The 24,828-nt window shown below is 40.5% G+C and overlaps 1 protein-coding gene across 1 annotated transcript in view; it reads right to left on the bottom strand.

The window, feature by feature from the left end:
* Nucleotides 1-12,188, bottom strand: part of LOC127349794 (receptor-type tyrosine-protein phosphatase C-like) — a 61,110-nt gene extending 48,922 nt beyond the window's left edge. The window contains exons 1-2 of the mRNA XM_051375696.1: nucleotides 12,161-12,188; nucleotides 2,419-2,475 (exon numbers count right to left, since the gene is read on the bottom strand). The gene's annotated coding sequence lies outside the window, so the exon portion shown is untranslated. The remainder of the gene's footprint in view (nucleotides 1-2,418; nucleotides 2,476-12,160) is intronic.
* Between the last annotated feature and the right edge of the window lie 12,640 nt (nucleotides 12,189-24,828).

Below are 24,828 nucleotides of genomic sequence, written 5' to 3'. Positions count from 1 at the left end.
AGACTGTTGAGATATGATGAGTTTTTTTTCTTGTGTTTCTACAGTTATGTGCTAGCTAGCCTTCTAATACCTTCTAATTATCTTTAGCTAGCTAACTAGACCACAGCACTTGAGACTCTTGAGAGAGACAGAAACATTTAAAGTGAATCCCCTCGAACCCATGGCCAGGAACGACCGAAATGAAAACCGAAAAGACCGTGAGCGTCGTCATCTTGTTGACTATAGGACTGCCGAGTTTCAGTGGCTAAAGTAAAAAAATGTGACCTCGGTAGATTGAGAGAGGAGAGGTTCAACGAGCTCCTTTAAACATTTCTCCTCTACATTTTAACATGGGAGTAGATGGGGCCGTGAGAGGGTGTTGCTGGCGCATCAGTGCGTCTCCCGCCAAAACTATTTGTCTGACAGCTTCAGCAGTGGTATCACTACGACACCAACAGATTTACCTAAGTTTCTATCTATAAATTATTTCTGTAGAGTGACATTTGTGGCCTTGAGAGCAGTTTACAAATTTATTCTTTGTCAAATGTTTCACTCTCCCCACACTCTAGCGATGATGTCACGCACTCTGGCAGCTGAACATTCTCGCAATACACACCCATTCATTTTTTGGACGGGTTTTTGGCGATTTATCGGCAAACTGTTTGGCGAAACGCTTAGAAAAGTCATAGCACTAATGTCCTCACCAAGCCGCACGTTTTGATACCTTTTTTGTGTACGTGCGACCAAGAAAAAGTATGGGGAAGAGTAGTATTGTGCTTTTCAAGGCACAATAATAAGTATGGGGAAGAGTAGTATTATGCTTTTCATTGACAAATGACATTGCGGCATTGAGTTTGGCCTGATTTTTGTTCTCTTGGAATGCAGATAATTATTGTGCCTTGAAAAGCACAATACTACTCTTCCCCATACTTATTATTGTGCTTTTCAAGGCACAATAATAAGTATGGGGAAGAGTAGTATTGTGCTGTTGAAGAGTTCAGTTATAAATGGGCAACATAACATAATAGAGTAACTAGTGGTGGGACAGCAGGGATTTTAAAAAGGTTTTTAAAAATGTATATATCTAACAACACTCTAAATGGGGTATCAGTATATGAAATAGGAAATACTTTGCATATAGATATATAGATGCTAACTTCTTCATTTATGTAAAATGAAATGTTCCTTTTGTAGAACAGAAAATGTTCAAATGAGGTGATACATGACAGGAGATCCTTTCTTAAGTCATACTTTTGTTGTATCTTTGTATGATTTCATTTTGCTCCCCCTCAATCTGTTCAATTTTAATCCAGTCAGAGTTTTTAGGGTTATTTTACTAGGAAGATAGTATACTGATTTTACATACTGTAAAGAAGTTAAAGACTTCTGGGAAGTCATAATACACGGAAGTCCGTTGTATTCAAAATGACATAGGCTATATGGGGCTTAAAATTTTCAGGAATTAATAAAGTATGAATGTATTTTTTTGTATATGTGTATTTATGTATATTTTGCAATGTTTCTGTGAGCTCAATTCTGTGACACAAAAGATGATTATTATGTTGTTTGTATTTTAAATCAATTGTAACTTAATTTATTTTCATTCTCTTCTTTTTTGATAATGGAAAGTAGGCCACTGAACTACGACGGAGTATTAGGGCCATACTTTTTTTTAATATGAGAATAAAGTCGTAACATTACGAGAATTAAGCTGACTACTTACTTCACCACTAATATTATGAGAATAAAGTAGTAATTTTATGAGAACTGTTAGCCTGTTGGCTCAGCCAGCAAAACTGTTTAACGACGAAATTATCAATATGTTAGTTTACCTGTTGACTGTACGGTACGACTGAGACAAACAGCGGCTGCTGGACTCAGGCTGAGGCTGCTGTTTGGTTGAGCTGGTCACATCAGATCTTGATAACTCAATCAAAGCTTTTTTTCTCATTAAAAACGATTTAATTATTCTCGTATTATTACGACTTTATTCACTTAATCCCCCCCAAAAAAAAGTGGCCCTAATACTCCGTCGTACTGAACATTGTTACTGATGAGTTAAATAGCTGTTGACATGTAGACTTGAGGTATTATATTAGACATGTGTTGCCTTCAAAACACAGAATTATCACAATCTATAAAAAATTTCGCAAATGTATCATATAATTTTCTATGCACAAAAATCATATTTGGCCCACTTACGTACGTAGGCAATTTAAAGTTGGAGGATAGATGTGGGTTTATTTTGATATGATACAGTCTCAGTGGGTAAGATGATATCTTATCCATTGAGACTGTTAGAGCTTAATAATATTGAAATTATATTTTTACATTTTCAATATACAGAAACATCATATAAACCATAACTCGCTTAATATGATTTATTTTAAAAATAAGATGCAAGCAACATGATTTCACACAATGAAGATGGTTACTTACAGTCGGCCAAACCGATGACTCCAGCCCAGAGCAGCAGGATCTTCAGACCCCAGAGACCTGCCATATCCAGGAGTGAGGGTGCATATGGAAGTCCGAGTGGGGACCAAGAGAAGATGTTCACACAAAGAAGGCGTATTTCCTCTTTTGTGATTACATACATTGCTACATTTCAAGATCCAGCTTCCCTACAAATATTCTGAAATCATATCTAAATCTTACATCAGCTTTAAGTGTAAAAACCACGCTACTTAAAAAACATCACTTCCTGTTTTTTGCTTTTAGACACATGCTCAGTGCACCAATGGTTCCCACGTTCTTTGTGGCTCTAACCAAACACAACGGCACCCCCATGTTCAGAAAAACTTTTTATGGTAGATAAACACAATCAAGTGCTCTCTTGAGTGTTTTTCCAGTGGAAAAAACCAGATAACCCTAACCCTGATGAAGCTGTTTAACCATAAATGCATCACAACTTTCCGCACTTTCTGAGTTTCTCATGTTGAGGCCTCCATAAGGAACTTCATGCTTCTTGTACGGAAAGTTTTGATGTAAGACCAGTTTGCTCTGGGACTGAATAACTTCACAATTTCACCGGAACTCCTGGTTTTAGCCATGGACATAGAGCAAACAAACAGCATAGATCAAATATTTTACTGTTCTCTTGCTCTTTCACACTCCTTCCTGCTCTAGGCTTACAGACCAACAATATCATAGCCTGGCAAACAATTCAAAAACACCCGAGTAACTACTTTTTATACGTGCACAAGAAAGATGCTGTCTGTTCTCCCAGTCTAAAGAAAGAAAACATTCTGCCATTTGCTCCAGGAGTGAATGTCTTCATTTGTGCTGTTCCATTAATTTCTGCTGTGTTGTTAGTGTGTTTGAGGTCATTAGCTTAGTGTTTATGCTCTCCTTCCTTCTTGCCTCCCTTGAGTACCCCCCCTCCCGCCCCCACCACACCTTCACTCCATTCTGTAGGGTCCCTCCACTCCACCCACAAAACTTAACCCATCCCTCTGGGTCCTTCCAAATCCCTCTTGGCCAGGGAGCAGGGGGGGGTGGGCACTGGCTCTCTCCCTGTAATGAACTCCACAGGGACTGCTGTTCAGTTTCATCACAGCAAAAATTGCTCCCATGGAGCCCTGAACACAGTGAAAACAAACAAAAGTAAATATCTGGAATTAATACACAAGTTGTTTGGCTATAGCCCCACCCTCATGGCCTTCTCTGCTTCAGAGTATAGAGATGTTTATGTATTGTGAGAAACTGGCTCTTCATTTTGGGTTTAATGATGAAAAACATTTTTTGAAAAAGTTAGGGAGCGTGAAGTTATTTTGTGCCGTTTCCCATACATCTCAAATCCATGCATCCCTAAGTCCATCTAGTGGTGAAAAGTCTGCACTGCAGTTTGCTTTTACTGGTAATTCCTTATAAAATGTATTAAAATGCTCTGCAGCAGAATGGAGCTTTGTTAAATGTATACTCAAATAATATGGCCAAAAGTGCTTATGCAGTTGAGTTTTAGAAGCTTACAATTAATAAAACATTATCTGAATATATTCTGTTGATGAGATAATTTCATGTGCCATCACATACTTCATATAGAAAAAAAAAAATTTCCAGCCTTAACCTTTAATTTTTAGATTTATGTTGTCATTTTGACGCAAAAACTAAACTAAGTACGAAAAATAATATGGGACAAACGCATGGGAAAATGCATCTACAAGACTATGCACAGATCATTTATTTAACCAACTAATATTCTCACAAGATCAAATGTGAAATCTAATTCTGCTGCATAAAGTGTCTCTCTGTCTGAGAACCTGCAACCAGTCAAAGTTTTTTGAGAATAAGAGTACTAAGAAAGAGGAAGGCCTGCACTCACCCACATACTTTAAATAGGGTTTGATTATAAGGTACTTTATAAGCATGGTGTATGTGTACGTGTAGATTAAAGAAAGAGCATGGAAGAAATAGCAAAATAATCTCTCAGCTCATCATTTGTCCCAGGTGATCTCTGAGTGTTCTGAGGCAGAAAAATGGGGCCGTTCCAGAGGACATTGACTTGGATTTTTTTTTTCTTTTTCGTTTGTTTGTTTTGTTTTTAGAAGCCTGGAATATCAATATTTTTTGCACATTTGAAATAGCTTGTGGCGCATGCTTGGCAATGGCAGCCTGAGCTTCAAACATATTAGTTTGCTGGGAGAGAAGAATCACCAGGGACAGTCTCCAAACACAAGCGGGAACAGCAGCACAGTCCTGTTCATCATTTGAAAGCTGCTATTGTTTGAACTTGAGTAACTTTAAACAGGTTAAACTCATATTTAGAATGAAACGGTTGTCTTGTAGGCCTGCTCGGTTCTCAGGTTAGAATAATTGTCAGCAGCCCCTCTCCAGGGAAAATATTGTGAGCTTCAGGTAAAGAAAGACAGTCCCTGCAGTCATTTATCAGTTGGAAGCTACTGTACACCCAGCAGGCCGCAACTGGCGTCACTCATCAGCACTGTTCCTGACACACTAACATATGTGAAGGCAGGCGCAAACACACACACACACACACACACACACACACACACACACACAATAAACACAACACATAATAAGCATGTGTACGCTGGTGTAATGAGTGACTCTTGCTCTGCATGTCCTTAATCTGCAACCACCAGGCCAGCACAGAGGGGGCACAGTAAAGTACAAGCAGCCTGCAGTGAGCTGAGCCAAAATAAAAAGCCAAGTGGCTCACTAAACCCTGTCAGGGGCTCTTAAAAGGCACGCACTGCTTCTCCCTCGTCCGTCCTGCAGCCCTACAGGAGGTTTATAAAACGCCGCCCTGCAAAACTAAACTCGGAAGCATCGGTCCAGCCTTCCGGAACGGGCGTTTTCACAAACTGTAAACTATTGGAAACAAATGCCGTCTTAAACGTGTTCAAAAGAAACCTGATCCTCAGAGACACTTTACAGGTGGCCGGGGGTGTGTCAGATGTAGACAGCCCTCCTCAACACACACGCACACAACGGCTGGTCTTTGCTTCCTATTTGCAACTTCAGGCACCCCACCCCCCTCCCCTCTGTGTTGACCAGACTGCTGCCTGTAAAAAGAGAAAGATGTCAGGTCTCGTCTGTGTGTGTGTGTGTGTGTGTGTGTGTGTGTGTGTGTGTGTGTGTGTGTGTGTGTGTGTCTAAGATCATAAAGATAACAGAGGTTTAAGATTTTATATGACTTAATATCAATAAATAGCTTTTGTTGTTCTAAAAAAATATCACTGCATTGGTAACAGCACTCAGCTCCACTAAATCCCACTAAATTAATTAAGGCATTAACACTGTGCTCGAGGGATTCATTTGCATAATGCAAATTTGATCATCTAAACATTCAAGAACAAGTGCAAATCAAATACTTAGATCCTGCTGACAACATGCGGAATTAAAACCAGGTTTTATTTTTACGTGAATGCTGTTTCAGTCAAACTTTATCATCTCGTGTTCTTGGACAAAACTCCCTGAGATTCTTTTTGGTGATAAACATTTTGGGTTTTATGTCCTCTTAAGTCTCCTATATTTCAACCGTATGCCAGACTTCCGAAAGGATTTCCCTCACTGTCACAAGCACATGTGCTCGGCTCTAGTAAAATAAGCACTCTGGCCATAAACTTGCCAATGAGCTGTCCCCAAATAACCACATCTGTCAGCTCAACTTAAACAGGCCCTAAAGAGTCACTTTTAAAGATGAAGGGACCTCGCCGACTGTCAGTGAAACTTCTTATCTCTGCCACGAAATAAAGGAAAGTAGATACCATGAGAAACGTTAAAAATAAAACAATGTTCCTTAGGTCTTAACCTAGCAATGCTTTCTAAATCAATCTGTCATATTTTAATTGTTAAACCATATACTCATGCAACATTATGTAATACTGCAGTCTCTAATTACCGTGCTACTAGAACTGACTCTGTTTTTATTACTGGCCAAGTTAAATTTAAACCATCACACACTTGCACACAACTTGAGCTCATAGGCAGTTCTGCATCTCACCTCATAACAGTAAAGCCTGGGACAATAAACTGATTGCTGGTCTCAAATTTAGGCCGTACAGTTTCTCAAGAGTGATTTAAACACAGTTGCCATGAGATTAGCTGAGACTGTGTACGCAGGGGAGAGGAGTTTGTATGAGTGTGTGACTTTTTGGAAGTTAAGAGGTGGGGGGTTGTTGTACCTGGCCATGCTGTTTTTCCTTGTTCCCACGGTCCTCTCTGTGCTGCAGCCAACCCCTCCACTCCCTGTACCCGATCCCCTGTGCCTCCTCTGAAATTGTGGAAACAAAATGTCCCCCTAAAATGAAGGTTTAAAGGTTGCTGAGGAGGGAGGAGAGGATGGATGAAAGAGCTGTCAGAATATCCTAGATAAGTTTTGGATGTCAACTTTAAGATGTAGCTTAAAAACGAGGCTTAAGATGAGGCATTGTCTGGTAAAATAACGCTAGTCAGTGTATTACTAGCTGCACCTGAAAGACAGGCGAGGAGCCAGACACACTTTTTCATGGTTCAAAAAAAAGAGGATAAAATAAAAACTTGGATCATCGTGAAATGCCGTCTGTTCTGGATATAATCAATAGCTAAAGAAGAATCCAGTTCAGGGTTGTCTCTCATATTTCAATCCCTGCTCTTCTGTGATCAATAAAAGTGAGCTGAAATCAAAGCGGGCCCTCTTTACTATTGTCTATTCAACGTTAGCAGACAAAGACTGAGGAGCCTTTGATCGCCCTGTCTGCAGGGCCCACAGCTAAACACAGACCCCATCCTCCCACTCCCACCCACCACCTCCAGGTGAGCAGTGTGTGTGTGTGTGTGTGTGTGTGTGTGTGTGTGTGTGTGTGTGTGTGTGTGTGTAGTGAGAGAGAGAGAGAGAGAGAGAGAGAGAGAGAGAGAGAGCTAACCAAAATGTTTTTCGCACACGTACAGTACATGAGCACACACACAAAACAAAAGCACTTTTTATAGGAATCACAGAGTGGGAAGCTAAAGGGTTGTGTTGTCAGCTGGCAGGTCATCACATGAGTTGCTGGCCAGAGCTACTGTGAATGTGTTACTGTGTCTGTGTGTTACTATGTGTTACTGTGTCTAACGGTGTTTCTGTCTGTTACTGTGTGTTACTGTCTGTTACTGTCTGTTACTGTGTGTTACTGTCTGTTACTGTGTGTTACTGTGTGTTACTGTCTGTTACTGTGTGTTACTGTCTGTCACTGTATGTTACTGTGTGTTACTGTATGTTACTGTGTGTTACTGTGAATGTGTTAGTGTCTTAACTGTGTGTTACTGTGTGTAACTGTGTTACTGTGTGTTACTGTGTGTTACTGTGTGTTACTGTATGTTACTGTGTGTTATTGTCTGTTACTGTGTGTTGCTGTGTTACTGTGTGTTAATGTATGTTACTGTTTGTTACTGTTTGTTACTGTATGTTATTGTCTGTTACTGTGTTACTGTATGTTACTGTTTGTTACTGTTTGTTACTGTGTTACTGTATGTTACTGTTTGTTACTGTTTGTTACTGTGTGTTACTGTATGTTACTGTATGTTATTGTCTGTTACTGTGTTACTGTCTGTTACTGTTTGTTACTGTGTGTTACTGTATGTTACTGTATGTTATTGTCTGTTACTGTGTTACTGTCTGTTACTGTGTGCTACTGTATGATACTGTGTTACTGTGTTACTGTATGTTACTGTGTTACTGGGTTACTGTTTGTTACTGTGTGTTACTGTATGTTACTGTGTTAATGTTTGTTACTGTATGTTACTGTATGTTATTGTCTGTTACTGTGTGTTGCTGTGTTACTGTGTGTTAATGTATGTTACTGTATGTTACTGTTTGTTACTGTTTGTTACTGTGTGTTACTGTATGTTACTGTATGTTATTGTCTGTTACTGTGTGTTACTGTATGTTACTGTGTGTTGATCTGTTCTGTACTTTACTGTGTGTGGTTTTGTTGTGCAGTTCATGACTGAACTGTTGTTGTATTTGCTGTGTTAAGTTTGATTGTAGTGTATTCAGTGGACAGTTGTCTCCTCTTCTCTCATCTTCCTCTAGCTTTGTCTACTTGCCCACTGCCCCCTCTGTTTTGTCTTCTTCAAATCTGTCTTCTCCTGTCTTGAATAGTTCTATTTTGTCACTTGCTGTCTTCTTCTCTTCTGCCCATTTCTGATTTATTTTGTCTGTCCTAATTTTGTTCTTTCCTCTTTCAATTTGACTTCTTTTTTCCTGTCCTGACTTCTTCTAGTTACTCTTCTGTCCTCTTCTTCTTGTCTTCTTTCTTGGTATCCTGTCCTTTTTTGTTTGTCTCCTGATAACTTCTGTCCTGTTTTTGTTAGATTTTTCTTCTTTCTTCTTTGATGCCCAATTCTGTGTTACCTTCTCTCCTGTTTACTTTAGATTTGTCTTTTTCTGTCCTGTCTTGTTATGTTGTGTCCACTCCTGACTTTTTTTGTTCACTCACCTTGTTCATGTTATGTTCTCCTCTGTTTTGACCTGTTTTGTCCTGTCCCCTACTGATTTGTCTCGCTCTGTCCTGTCTAGTCCAGTGTGCTGAAATTTTTCATGATTTGTAGACATAATAATTTTAAATTAATGTGCAGATTAAACAACAGTGAAATTATGATTAGTTGTAGCCCTAGTTCTATTCTTGTTCAGTCTTCTTGCTCCTCTGTTTTGTTTTTCTTATGCCCTCTAAGGATTTAATGTATTTTGTTCTATACTGTCCTATTCTGATTTAATGCCTGTCCTTCTCTCCCGTCCTGTTCTCTTCTATTCATCCTCTTCTTTCTTGTTTCCTATGTTTTGTCTCCTTGTCCCTGTCATTTCCTTATGTTTTTTTTCTGCTATTTTTTGTCCCTTCCTCTTCTGATGTGTCTCATCCTGTCTTGTCATGTCCTCTTCCATCTTTTACTGTCTTGTCCTCATCTCTTCTCTGCTGCTCTACTGTGTTGCATGTTCTCTGACAGCTCAGAGGAGACACCAAAGCAGCAGGACCCTTCGACTCTCAACATGCACCTTGTTTACTAGTCCTAAACGACAGACAGCCCCGCTGGAGCCTTCAGTGTCAGAGGAGGGGAGCGGAGGATCTGCTTGGGTTGAACACAAACACAATCTTATGATGACAGCCCACATGAGCACACTCAAGATGAGCTTATTATATCAAGGCGCACCAGTGCACGCAGGTGCAGATTAAAACTGAACTGCTCTCTCCGTCTGGCCACACAAGTGCATCCTCACAGAGTAAAGGCATGCTGTACGTGTTGACACAAACACACAATCTGAGTGATTAAGAGCCCACTGGCTGCAGTGTGTTCATTTAAGCTGCCTTCACATGATAAGAGATTTCCTCTTTTGCTCACCGCAAATTGCATTCTTCCTTTACAAAGACAAATTATGCTCTATGTAACATGATGAGTCACTAAGCCAACGTTTTCTTGTCATCGACTGTTTATATAGCTACGGATGTGATACAAAGCATAATCCCCATCACTGTTTATGCAGCTAAGCAAACATTAGCATTGGTTTTAGCAAGCTACATTTAAAAAAAAAAAAACTGGTAGTCATCTGCACAATGACTGCTGACATTTCGCCACGCATTTCTTTCCTGGTAGTTTTTAATGTGTTGTATGTATGTGTCGCAACTACACTACGTCACATACAGCTGTTATCTCACTGGTTGCGCTTTGAAAGGTCAGCAGCAACCAAGGTGAGAACAGAAGTATTATCAGCTAACTGTACTTACCAAATCAAAAGTAAAAGTATGAATCCTGCAGTGTGACTGATATTATTATTATGACATTATTAGTTTGTTAATACGGACGCAGAAAGAGCCTTTTACTGTTGTAACTGGTTGATATGCAGCTAGTTTTAACTACTTTATATACTGTTAGTATTTTAGTTCAGTGGAGCCTAACTTAGGGGTAAGGCCCCCTCTAAAGGATCATAAGATAAGTCTGTTGGTGGTCTTGGTAATGGGAGAGGAAAACAGGATAAATTAATTTCTGCTACACAGATTTGTATTACTTTTTTGGACTTTTCTTTCTTATTTGTGCAATATTACAGAATTATATCTCCATGGGCTTCAAACAATTATTTTAAAGAATCCAAGAGGTCTAGAGGGGGGATCTCTATTTGGTGGACCTGCTGAAAACTCAACAACTGAGGCGCCCTAACCAGACATTTTTTTTTTTTTGGGGGGGGTGTGCAAGAGGGCTAAAGGTAAAAAGATCAGGAGCCATTGATTTAATCTTAAATAATGTGTTGGTTTTTATAAGCTTATCATATGTTTTCTATGTAAAGAAAGTTTTTTTGCATTCTTGTGTGCCACATAACATTCATTTACCCAAAACTCTTAATTAACACCCATGTCTCTGCTCTGTCACCATCACCAGAAAAGGTAACTCTGCCACGTCTCACCAGCCTTTTCTCACCAGTCTGCCTGCTTGTTTGCTACTTGTTCTCCAACTTGCTCATCTGCCACCTTCCTCTGTGTGTGTGTGTGTGTGTGGGAACCCACAGTGCATGTGCTGGTGTTTGCTCGTTCTGTATGCTTGTTAAATGTGCTGTCACTGAGGAGTTGAGAACACAAATGGACAGAAAGCCAAATTAAAATTGTGCACATTTCCTTTCACAGCGTGTTTAGAAAAGGCGGACTCCAGTGACGTTTTTATCAAAGAAAGTTTAAAACAGAAATGTTTAGAAAGTCACGTTCACAAAGCGAGAGGGGACTATTTTATTCATTATTTATGAAGCGTGCCACCAGGTCTAATAAACACTGAGATGTTATTCAGATGCCTCAAAATTAATAGACGTCGTGAACTTTATAACATTCCTCTGTCGCGCTGTTGTGTAAGTCAGAGTAGATGTTCGGCACAGAATAAGAATCATATGCATTTATGCAAGTGAACAAACATGGGGCTGGAAGTGTGTTTTGTGAATTTGTTTAAAGGCCAATATTAGCATACAACGACAGACAGGAGTCCTGACTTCCATTCAAAATCCTTGGTCCACCCTGAATTCTCTAGTGCCAGTCAATCAACCCACACCTCTGAAATTGAAGGCAGACATGAAGTGCACCTTTCAAACTTGGGTTAAAGGTTATAACCTTTTAGCCAGTTGCTCTTCCTGTATTGTAGCAGTGGCATGGCCTTGGTGAGCAAAAAAAAGGGAAATTAGAAGATAAGAAAAGTTAGAAAGTCAGAGCAAGTTTTCCTCTCTCTATACGCCTAACCTTTAAGCCGAGTGCCCCCTGTGACTCCTGGATTCCTGATTAGTTTACAGTATACTCCCAAATCAGCATAATAAAGCGTGTGATGAGGCTGATGAGATCTAACAGTCTGCTCTTGTTTACCCCGCCGCAGCACCAGCTCCTTCTCTGCATGTGTGTGTGTCTGACCCCGAGGCACCGAGTCACTTGATGCGTCTTGCATCTCTCTGCAACACACATATACACGCACACACATACACACATACATACACACACACCCACACAACCCCCCCACTGGTAGAAATCCTAGTTGTGCTGCCGGATCTCAGTGGAGGCCGGGAATCCACATCCCCTTTAGGCTAGTCCTGGGGTGCATTTACTCCACACGCACACACAGAAACAAACACAAGCCCATAAATACATGCATGTGCACGTACACAGACACACGCTTGTATCTTAATGAGAGAAGGAGATGGTACTATGAAGGCGACAGCAGAATGAAACCTACTCACCAAGGACTGACCTGTGGTTCAGGGGCGGCAGCAGCTCGGCAGGGAGCTCCTCTCCCAGCGCTGATCAGAGGGCTGCACCGCCGAGGCTGCTCACGCTGACGGCGCTGGAAAAACCAACTGATTAAACGCCACTGTCGCCTCAGCTCAGCTGCTATATGGAAAGAAAGCTTCCTCTCTTTTATACATTTTTTTTTCACTCACTGTTTGTTTGTCAGTCTCCTTTGTTTTCTTTGTCCTCTGCCGAGACAGCGGTGCCGGTGGATTGGAGCTGTGAGCGTGAGGGATTTGTGCGTAATTAGCTGAAACGCTCACCCAAGCAAGCACAAAAAGTTAAATTTTAAACTTTTTGAACTGTACTCTTTTTTTTTAACGGTATTTCACTGACACTCTGCTTCACTTCCAAGATCAAAACCTTGCTTCATGGTAGAAATATATTTTATTTGAGTCTTTGGAGTACGCGGACAGCAAAACAGCGCTGCCAACTTGCAAGTCCCATTAACAAGTTGTGCAAACTTAAAACTGTGCAAAGGCTGTGCATGAAAAAAGTGTGAGAATATATATATATATATATATATATATATATGAAATGTTAACAAAGTGACGGACAGAGTAACTGGATCTACTGACCATACTTTTAATATTGTATAATCCCACCCTGTCCATTATTTATAATATTACCATTATTTTGGCTGTTGGTGAGTCCACTGAAACAAAATGTTCAAATGTGTGTCTGTATTTGTGAAGAGTTAGGGCCACATCAAGGCTTTAGGGATACTGTTTCACTTAGTTAGGCTTCAAAAACAAAATTTGCAAAGCGATACTTTCTTTTAAAAAAAACTGCTGATGTTACTTGAAAATTGTTGAATTTATTGGAACTTCCAGAAGCTGACCAATAGAATGAGCCAGTTTATAATTTAAAAAAAGCTGAAATGAAAGGATCATTGGATATGAGTGAACCATGAGAGGCGGGCCAAATGAGATATAGAAGACAATAAAGGTTTGGGTCAGAGGTTGAGGGCGGCCTGGCCTGCCTGCTTACCACACCCCTCCATCAGTAGCCAATTCACAGCTCTCTGGACCACAGAATAGTGATTCTCTGTCTATGTTTGACCATATAAGGTGTGGCTGAAACATTGTTGAATGTGGAGACATTCTGGCACAAATGAAGGGTTAGACGACTCTGCCCATTATCTGTGCCCTCTGGCCTAGTTGGGTGAGTCATCCAAGGATGGGCAGCGACTCTGCCAGCCCGGGGCCAGACTTTGCTGACTGCCAGCCCCCTCGTGCCACATGTACAATGTCAGCAAGCCTTCATTGGTTGGTCTCAACAAAGCTGTGCAATAAAGTGCAAAACAATTTAGCTTTTTTTGCGACAGAAACATACAATAAATCATTATCATCAACTAATCTGAAAAAATAGCATGAAATATTGGAATGTGCCTTGAGTACAATGATTTGCTGAGGCCAGTGTTCAGTCAGCTGCCCTCCACCCTACTGTACCTCTCGCCCTTGACTGCCACAGTTTGGCCGGGGGCTTCTCTGGCCAGAGTCGACAGATCATGGAAGGGCTGGAAGAAAGACAAGACAGAGGCAAACAAAGGAGGAAGCTCACTGCTATGCCCTTGAATGAGAGCTGTGCTAACAGGCAAACAATAGCCACCTTGCATATTCAGCCAAATCAACTTTTCACTTATCTTCGCCAGTTTTCACAGTTTTTTTTATAATTTGAAAGTTAGCCTTTTCTATTTCAAAGTCATTGTCCACCCTTTGCCCCCGCTGTGACAGCTAGGAGAGAAGCGAATATCTCAAGGCAAGATAGAAAGAAAAGACTGAGCATTATCCCGTTCGGACCCAGCAGCAGCAGAAGGAAGGAAAGGAAGAAAAGGAAGGAAAGGGGAAGGTATAAAAAAAAAAAAACCTGACTGGGCAGGGGCAGCTTCAGCAGGGTAGGGAAGCAATGGCTGGCAGCACAAAGAATGGTTCTCCTTCTGTTTTTCAGCTCCATTAATATCTGAGCTCCAGCCTGCATATATCCTCATTCATTATTCATGAAGCGACCAGGAAAGAACGCAAGCGGAGAGGAAGGTGGGAAAGCAAAGGCCAGAGATAGTTCCAATCAGTCCTGGTTTAAATGACACTGAGTGACAGAGCCTGGGGTTTTATGGCTCGCTGTTCAAATGAGACACTGCGCAATGATAAAAGGTCTGCATTGTCCCACCCTTAATGACCAGCCGGACTTATTAGAGGCTGCACCTCTTGTAACGCTAGCTACTGCACTTGGTAGCAAATATGCCCAAACTAACTTGTAATGGTTCTGCACCACAGCACTGTGGGAACACTACCACATACCTTACAAACCTGAACATGACCTGAGTTAAAGAGCAACTGGATACATTTTGAAAGCTTGCAGAACCCAAGGGGTCTTTCATTTAGGCTATTTGAAAATAGGTTTGCATAAATTTTTTTTTTTACAACCGACCTACTGTACGTGACTCTCACCTGAACTTCATATCACACTGTTGCAGTTAAAGAATAAGTCTGGTCACATTCTTTTTTCCTCTGTACCATAAACCTCAATTATTGTACAAAAACTATTAAAACCACAGAAATTAGTCACACTGTTGCACAGGGTGACATTTTTTTCTTTTATAGACACTCGCGTGCTGAGGAAACGCAATTTTTGTGTTTAAACCCCCAACCACTTGATAGCAGTGTTGTAAACAAACCGAGGCCTGTGCTGTTGGATGTTTCAGGCACTGTGATAAATACAAATGCAGATTCCACTGTTCTGGTTGCATGAAAAAGTAAACTTTTTTTACTCAGATTTCATGCATATGATGGTGTGTTCTTTATAGTATAAAGGTGTGGTCTTTATCATATGCATTAGATCGCAATATGTTGAATTGTAACCCATCTATTGTGATATGTATCTTATCACCAGAATCTTGCCAATACACAGCCCTAGTATTTATGCACCGCAGGAAATAGTTCTCAACAAATGCTGTATTTGGATGAGCACCATTTACTTAAAACTCCAGCTACACACTACCCAGCTGTTTTACTAAAATATTTAACTTTAAGAAAAGAAAAAGCTATATATTTATGACCTATTTTTAAAGATCTATGAGGAATTAATGTATAGTTGTTTAGGGAAAAAAATACTTTGATGGTGCTGTCTTTTTATTTGATTTGGACTAACAAAAATATAGAATATCACAGATTTAGCCTTTAATATTCATGTTGGGCTGTAAGTCCCCAAATTATCCCTAAACTACATTATTAAAACAACCTTTCAGTAGTACAAAATGAATTGTTTTATTCTTTGGGAAGAAGTGTAGCCATGTGAAACACTCCTCTGTCAGCTGTGTTCCAGTATTCTGTATTAAACCTTAAATCTTTTTTGTGATTATGTATTTCAGGCAGTTAATATTAATACAGTTCGTTTTCCCCTTGTGTGCTTAAACATTCTTGAATTGAACTGAATTTGATGCTTAGTCAGATCAGTGAAACCACTGTCCCTCAGGCACTGATGTCACTTTAAAAATGCCACATGCCTACCACGATCATTGTTCAGAGATTAGTGAACAAAAATGAAAACAAGCTTTCAATGAATTTGTTACTGTAAAAGAGAATTTTTAAGCAGAATGTATAGTAAGCATTTTGCAAAAGACTCAAAAATATTTTATCATCTCATGGGGCATCTAGTGAGTATGCCTTCACTGTCGTGTGTGTGTGTGTGTGTGTGTGTGTGTGTGTGTGTGTGTGTGTGTGTGTGTGTGTATGTGTTTTCCTGAAGTCTCAGAAATGGTAATGCCCTTAACCCCAATGCAGGGAAGACTTAACAGTTGGTATTGACTTTGTGAACATTTACCATTGAGGATTCAGACTATTCAATTCTATTTCAACTGAGGGCTGCAGACGGAGAGGGAGGAAGTCCCTAGGCTCCATGTTGCTCACACACAAACACACACACGCTCACATACACAAGCACACAGCCGCGCACACACTCAGACTGCGTGTTGAATGTGTTATTCTCCAGTGATATCGACTCAATCGGATTTTAACCCCTCTCTGCTGGAGCCGTACAGAGACAAACGCTCTCAACATAACAAAGGCTGTGTGTGTGTGTGTGTGTGTGTGTGTGGGAGAGAGTGTGCGCACTCTTCCCGAATGTGTGTACTTTTTTGATTGTTGTTTCAGATGTGTAGCCCTTTGAATAGCCGCCACACATGGGAGTACAAATGTGCCACTTCCGTCAATGTAAATCAAAACAAAATCATCTACATTTTTACATCTTGAAATCCACTCTGGCCTTAAAGGAATTGTCCAATATTTTTGGATATACACTTTTTTTCACACTGTTTTTTGTGTGAAGATTAATACCACTCTTATATCCGTCTGTTAAATATATGGCTACAGCCAGCAGAGGCTTAGCTTAGCCTAACACAAAGACTAGAAACAGGGGAAACAGCCAGCCTCAGTCTGCTGGACTTGCACTTCCTGGAGTCTCTCCTGGCTGCCTTGTAATTTGTCTTGGCCAAGAAATAGTCCCGCACATAATCCGCTGTAAAACTGTTGTCATTTTTGCTCTTTGTGGGTCGGCCTACACTACTGTGTTTTAATGTCAGTCGTGGTGGAGAATCTAATATTTTCTGTGTTGGTATGTGGTGTAAAGTTTGAAAAACACTATGCTAAGCTAAGCTAACAGGCTGCAGCCTTATATTTATCGCACAAATATAAGAGTGGTCTATCTTCTCATGTGGCTAACGCTCCTCCAGAAAGCAAGTATGTGTAATTCCCAAAATGTCGAACTATTCCTTTAATATTCGACTCATTTCACAATGCTGCCTTACCAATCTTTGTTTATTTATTTACTCCTCAGAGTAGATTCTTCAGATTTTTCAGTGTCTGGCCTATTCTTAAATGCTACCCATGCTCTCTGAGGATTGATTCCACACAGCCACACTTCCAACCAGGACACCCCCCTTCAACTACCCACCCACCCACATCATTTATACATGTGAGCATTAGGACTTGTCACAGCCTCTCAGTCAGGCGCTTTATCAGTCCAGGCCATAGATTCTCATTAAACGGGTGAATCCCCAGTCCCTGACACTTTGGCCATCACATGTCCACTCTGCCATCTCTCCACCACTGACCATTTGTCCGATCCAACTGGACAGATAGCCGTGGAGAGACTGTGCTATTGTTTGTCTCTCACAGTGCTAGTGTGGCATTTCTTCACTGCTATCATATCACACTGGCAAGCAAGCATGCAATTCTAAGCTTCTGCAAGCATACACAAAAAGATACCTCGCATTCCATAATTAGTCAAAAATCACATCCAGAGCCAAAAAAGTATATTGCATGTGCATCAGTGTATCTCTGCTTACTGTAACTTGACTGGACGATTCCCTAATCAGTTTAACCAATGGTCAAACAGGGCCAGGCGATAGCCAGCCCTGTGTGGTCACTAGATAAGAGCCGCTACTCCTCGAAGGCCGGGATAGCTGCCTCGTTAGTGCTGGGTCAGTGAACTGCCGTCCAGATTTCTAAATGGCCACTCAAAGCCAAGAACTGGATTTGTGTGAGTGCGTGTGTGTGTGTGTGTGTGTGTGTGTGTGTGTGTGAGACTGGTGTTACTGTTGTCTCTCTGGACTTTCTCACCGAAAGCTCACTGTTTACTGCAGTTAACCAAGTCCCCTCAGTGTGTCTTCACAGGGGGGAAATGTTTAATAGGGATGTTTGTATACTTGTGCTGTTGCTGACTTGAGATTAGAGTCGAGCTGCTGATTTTTTTTTTTTTTCACCTACTGCTGGGGATGTACACACACACTCCTGAGGGGCTTTGTTGTAATATTGAAGCAGGTAAATATCAGCGGCATACAGTATTTAGTAGGCCTGAATAGAGGAGTCCTCACACTCTTCGAGCCCCTTGACCCTGTGTCTCTCTCTGTACGTACACACACACACACACACACACACACACACACACACACACACACATTTATCTCCAGCCCCTGACCCCCACAACAGAGAGGCAGTGAGGTCTGTACTGAGCTGCTGCTGGATTGACTGGCAGTTCATGTGTCCTCAGAGAGACAGAGCCTCTGTGTGTGTGTGTGTGTGTGTGTGTGTGTGTGTGTGTGTGTGTGTGTTTGTGTGTGCACTGTACAGGCCCAGTCTGGCAGCAGAAAGCAGGATCTCCTGGGAGGGCCGGATGTTGGGTCAGGAAGAGACGAAAACAAGAGCGGTAGAAGAGAAGAGGGGTTGGAGAGAGAGATATACATGAAGGACATGAATCTGTGTGTGTGTGTGTGTGTGTGTGTGTGTGTGTGTGTACGCGAAATGTAAAAAATGGATGCATCCTCCGCATCCTCCACCTCCTGCTGCATCAGGTATTTGTTTGGCATATGGGAATCTCTCTCGCAGTCTCATACAAACATACAGCATATGTACGCATGTATGTGGGGTGAATTTGTGGTAGATTTTGATTTATACAGTCATCTTCATGCAGTGTACATATATATATTTATTTATTTTTGATATTATACATCAACATTTAATGGCAGCAGGAGGGCGGGAGCCACCACATTTTTTCACCTCTGTTTGAATGCACCAGATCTGTCACTACATGGGGGGTAGAGAGAATGTCATGTAGGAGGTATGTCTTTCTTCATCGTATCCATCCACATAGTATTTTAATTGGGTTTTTTCTCCTCCGCAGAAAAAAAGAGAAGGAACAGAGGCGAGAGGAGGAATGAATCATGAAGGGGTGGAGGGAGGAGAAAATGTGCTGCTCTGGGTTTCCATCTTCACCTCCACAGCTATGCTGTCTCACCATTGTGGCCCTTACAATGACTACACACAACACACACATCTATGCACATGCACTTCAGCTAGCCCTTGGTGCTATTGTGTTGTGTTGTAATGTGTTTGTATTGAGCCTTATTGAACAATGGTGCAGCTGACATTCCTTCTGTGTTGGATGAGACTGTCTCATAGAAACATAATAATAATGCTGAACCCAAACCGTCTCCCAGTGACTGTCAAACACTGCCTTTGCAATGGACAAACTGATAGAGCCTGGGAAATGGGACAGAGAATGTCTGCACAGAAAGAGAGAGTACATGTGTGTGTGGATGATATGTGTGTGTATAAATATGATAGTGAGTGTGTGTGTGTGTGTGTGTGTGTGTGTGTGTGTGTGTGTGTGTGTGTGTGTGTGTGTGTGTGTGTGTGCGTGTGTGTGTGTGCGTGTGTTGTATGTTGATGGTTGATGTACAGGCCTGGAGGGCAAACGCTCTAGGCTTCTCTCGTTAAGAACCTGTCAGTCATCGGCAGAGAGGAACCAAAAGCAGTCCAAATCGCAACACTGAGTGCGTGTGTATGTGTGTGTACACGTGTTTGTGTGTGTATAAAATGCATTCAGCCACTTGGCTATTCCCTAAAAACAAGCGATGAGAAAAATGTGTGAAAAGAAAAGGGGAACGGATGTGGTGCAACATGAAGCCACACTGCCCTCCAGTGGTTTTCTGTTGCTTCACCGCCACAGATGACGCAGTTGATTGTGAAACTGCAGACTGATGTTGTTGACTGTTGATTAGGTGACACACAACATGAGGCCTGCCACTGTGGAGATTTGAGAACTGGAAGAAATGTAGTATAAGTAGAAGTAGTTTTCTTAGACAAAATTAAAAGGTATGGCTGCATGTCAGGAGTATACAGAGTAGAGAGGATGCATACATGACACTTGCTAGTGTTACAGTGTTTAGTGACACTGTCTACTAAGGAGTGCAGACAGGAAGGAAAAAGAGGAAGTACAAAGGAGGTTGTTCTGACTCTAATCTTTAACACTCTCCACTTGCCCTACAGATACATACAAGTTTATTCCTCCTTTTAGTTTAACTAAAACCTCATGTAGCAGAGATCAAAGGCTTGTGTGTTAATGTTGTATTGTTGGTATTTCTTGTTTTGGATGTGTTATAGTGGCTGATTTTGATTATTATATGTTACAGTGAGAACTGCTAACTCAAGTTACTTTCTACATTTTTATTGTTACAGCTTTATCAGTATTTTCTTCACTGGGATGATGTGTCTTGTGTTTGTTACTGGATATTTTTTGAATCAGTAAGAACAACCTGATATTCAATGCAGTGGTAACCATCATGTGCAACCTTTAACATGAGCTGCAATTAGAGCCTACCAGATTTTTATTTCTATATAAATGTCTTCTTTATATTTCTGTTTCATTTTATTTCAGTGGCTAAATGTGTAACAAACACTCAAGCACAACCTTTATGATTTTCATCATTTTTTACCCAACTTCAATCATATGCTTTCCTCATTCTAACTCTATCTAAAACAAACACTTTCAAACAGAATAACAATGCTTCATTTATGGCAGAAGTAAAAGTATTTTCTTGTCTGTATCTGCTAAATACTGAGACTGAAACTTTTAAGATTTAATCTCTCTTTTTCAAGTTTATTCAACACTTGTTTTCTTTCTAAAAAAGCAGGTTTCATCACAAAAGATTGTATTATGACTGAAGCACAGTAGGACTGCATTAAATAAATTATTGTTAATATTTTTCATACACTTGCATCATGGCTGCCATGTTTATAATACCCATAAAAGTATCTTTAAACACATTGAAAAGGTTGAATTGCAGACCGGCAGTATGTGAAACCCTTAACCCACATACAGAGTAGGTGCATCGTGCAAAGAGTGGAGAAAAACTGCATGCATCTGGGTGTAGCACACACACAGACATACACATGCATCGCTTGCAATCCATTTTTATCACACCTCCCTGTGGTCACAGCTGTGACTGCACAGAAGAACTAAGCGCAAACTTCGATAGGTGGTCTGCAGCCTCCCTCCTCCGCTGTCTTTACGGCCATTGTAAGGAGCTTCAGACATTTACAGTGACGGGGAGAGGAGATGAGAAGAGAGGAAGCTAGATAAAACTTTTAAGCAAGAATGTAGAAATAAAATAAAAAAACAAACAAGAAATTGGGGAAGCTATGACACAGTTTCTCATCCAAACCACACCCCCTTTCTCAACCCTACATAAAACTCCAGAGCTTAAAATAGAGGCCAGAGATACTTTTACTGTTAACACCAACAATTATGTTAATTCTTATCATGCAGTACTTTAGCTGGAAATCAATGAAAACCTGCCCTCACTTGCTTTCACTTCCTCATCTTATCTTTTACTATGTCTGCTTGTAACATTTACTTTGATCGCTGATTAATAAAAGAGAAAGTTTCACTTGTACTTTTAGACTTATACTTTTCAATTCTTTGCACACTTGTAATTGCAGGGGGAATATACCTAATCTAAGATCAGCATTTCCCCCAAAAAAACCTACCTAGCAAAGGAAGTTCTGATATGTGGGAGGAAAGACATTGTCTAGTTTCCCTTCACGTTGCAGCCTCACATGTTTGTCTCTGATGGATGTGAAACAGGGACGTGCTACAAAAGAACTCACTGAGCGTAGCACAGGTTGGTTAAAGTTAAAAAGAAATTAACAATGTGCATTCAAGAATAATGTTACATAGTTTTAGTTTCTTCTGAAATTGAAGCTATGATTCCGTCAGTGTACCACCTTGCACATTAAAAAAACATGGATATGTTTTCATGTGTTTCTACCATGTGGCAACCTCTGTGGCTGACAAATTAAGCCGACACAGAAAAAACAAAAACTACAGTTCCTTCAACTGCCACTTGAGGCTACAAAAGTGATCAATCTCCTAAAAAAACTGTTCATAATAACTGCATGGGGGGGGTTTAAGTTATTAAGTCATTAAGTTAATTAATGACTTGGCACAGCCACCACACCTATGGGTGACGTCACAGAGACTATGTTCGTTTTTAAGTATATGGAGTTGTAGTAGACATGGTTCTCACCTACCCACACATTACACCAAAATATACTGTATTAGTTGTAGGGCTATTACAGAAATAGTGTACAATGACTTACATGGTATACAATGCACAGTTTGTGTACACAAACAATACACATGTTATGATTCATATTACCATATACCATACATATGTAACATTTTTAAGTATCCTTGTCAAAACTGTGAGAACTTTGGCTGTTGATTAGGTAATGATTTATTTATAATGTGTTTTCTGATATTTATTGCCTTAAATGGTGTAAAAGTGTGTGTGTGAGAGAGGGGATGACATGCAAGAAAGTACCACAGGCCACATCCCATGGCCACTGCAGTAAGGACTCAGCCTTAGTACATGGGGCACCAGCTCTACCAGGTGAGCAGCTGGGGTGCCCCGAATAGGTAATTATTTTCAGATTGATTGTTCTCTGCATGTGACCCATCCTAAGTGTTAGGAGCAGTGGGGAGAGACCAACTCCAATTCTACGGCTTTGACTTTGTCAAGGGCACCGGCAGGAGAATTACCTAACACACATGTCTTTGATGGCGGGAAGACCAGAGCACCCAGAGGAAACCCACGTACACATGTAGAGAACATTCAAAGTCCACACAAAGTCCTGCTCGCCCCTGCCACAATGTACACAGGACCATCTTGCTGTGAGGCCACAATGCTAACCACTGAGCCACTGTGCAGTTTCTGGCTAACAAAACTTTAGAGGTGCTGGAAAGCAGATGTTTTATTTTTGGACAGAGCCAAGTTAACTGTGCCCACATCTGCTTGTTTTCGGTTTCTTTCTCTTCATATCTTCATCTGTCTCTCTCGCTTTGAAAAGCTGGCAAAATTATTTTTAATGTCAGTTCCACCTATCGGTCGCCTTTAACACCAAAGTGTGTTTTGCATATTGTTAATTACTTATTGGTACAGAAGGATGTATGTGCAGAAAAGTACTAGAAAGCTTTATTCCCCTTTATCTCATGAATGGGGGCAGCGTGTCTGGGCTCACATTAAAAGAGAGTACATAGGGTCAGGAGTTTGTGACATTACAAAGACTTTAGAAGCCAATTATGGTCCATTTTGCAACTAACACAGGTTTGATGTGGAAACTTGAAGCAACCAGCACACAGTTTCAGTAAAGTAGGAGACATCTTGAGTCTGGCAATTAGACTTTTCATATTCATTCATTCTGGACTAGATTCTGGACTTTTTAAAGACGGAGAAGTTGGAGATGTAAATTTAAGACTTTTAATATGTATTAAAACAGGTTCGGAGGGAAACCTTTAAAATAATTGTATCCTAACAGAGACAACTGGTCACCAAAGTTCAGAAATGTGTGTTCAACCCATGTCGGGAAGAGGGTCGGCATGGAGGGTTGGCAGCTAACTAAAAGCAACTAAAACTATTTGGTCAAAGTTAGGAAAAGATTGTTACATAACCACAATCTTTCCCCGATCATGGAAGATTGTGGTCATTGTTGAATAATGAAAATGTCAAAAGTGACTAATAAAACACAAGCCACAAACGATGAAGGCAAACAGTTAAACACCCATGCACTAAAACAAATTCCACCTCCATATTAATATCATCAATAATCATCTTTAACTAATTTTTCTAGTTTTAATTTAAGCTCAACTGAAAAGGTAGTGCTGCAGGAAGCTAAAGTGGTTAGCTGACACTATCCAGTGACTGAGTCATTAGTCAGGCCACTTGTGTTTTCAATTTGTGGCTGGTTTGTGGAAAGACAGGTTGAAGCTCAAATGAGCAGGTGCAACAGTAGTGTAATTTTATTGTGTGATTCAGACACATTTCATTCAGTTTTTCTTATGGGAACAATGAGGACAAATGTCAATTCTACATTAATAAAACTAAAACCTTATATTAGGAAATAATAATCTTTTAAGAAAATGATATTTTTGGTCCATGACTCAAGAGGTGATGACTGTTTCTGCCAGTGTCAGTCGCACGTTTCTGTTCTCTTCAGTTCAGTATCAGACTGTATGGTCCTATGACTTAGTTGTAGGAAAGTTCCATAGCACTTCACATGAAAACTGCAGATTCTACATCACCAATCCTTCATTGTGCAGTAGCAGCCAGTAGCTAACAGAGTTTCCCACAGTACAGTTCAGGGCAGTTGAGGTGGATCACCTTGCGTGAAACCACTAACTATCATACCAAGTGAATACCTATTGTTTATAAAACATTAACCTTTAGGGAAATGTCATGTGACCATTCTATTTTTCTGGGGAAAACCCTGCATTTTTTTTTACCTCAGTTGCATGAAACGATACCGTTCTGGGCATTTATGGTTCAGTATGGTATATCAAAGTGATTCCACCAATAGGTGACTATAGATTAAAGTGTATTTTGATTTAAAAAAGTGAAAATGTTCACATATACAGCCACTTTATTGACTTTGTGAGGATGTAGGCTATCAGTGCACAGTGGTGCCTTGAGCTAGTAAATGCAAACACTAGCATGCTAACATGCACACAATGGAAATGTTAATATGCTGATGTTTAGCAGGTATAATGTTTACCATGATCACCATCACCACAAATGAGCACAAAACAAAAAGTACAGCTAAGGCTGATGGGAATATCATCAGTTTTAGTTTAGGTATGAGACACAAGAATGAAAATTCCCTGAAAATCCATCAGTTGTTGAGTTGGGCATGATGGGAAAAGCCTGGCTGTTGCCTGATCAGAGAACCAGCTGGCAGTAAAATGCTTTATTGATAGATCCGAATGTGGTCCGCAAACTTCAGGT

The sequence above is a fragment of the Dicentrarchus labrax genome, unplaced genomic scaffold (assembly GCF_905237075.1).
Source record: "Dicentrarchus labrax unplaced genomic scaffold, dlabrax2021, whole genome shotgun sequence".
NCBI classification, from domain to species: domain Eukaryota; kingdom Metazoa; phylum Chordata; class Actinopteri; family Moronidae; genus Dicentrarchus; species Dicentrarchus labrax.
Note: the sequence above shows the minus strand (reverse complement) of the source record. Positions and strands in the feature narration are given on the sequence as shown.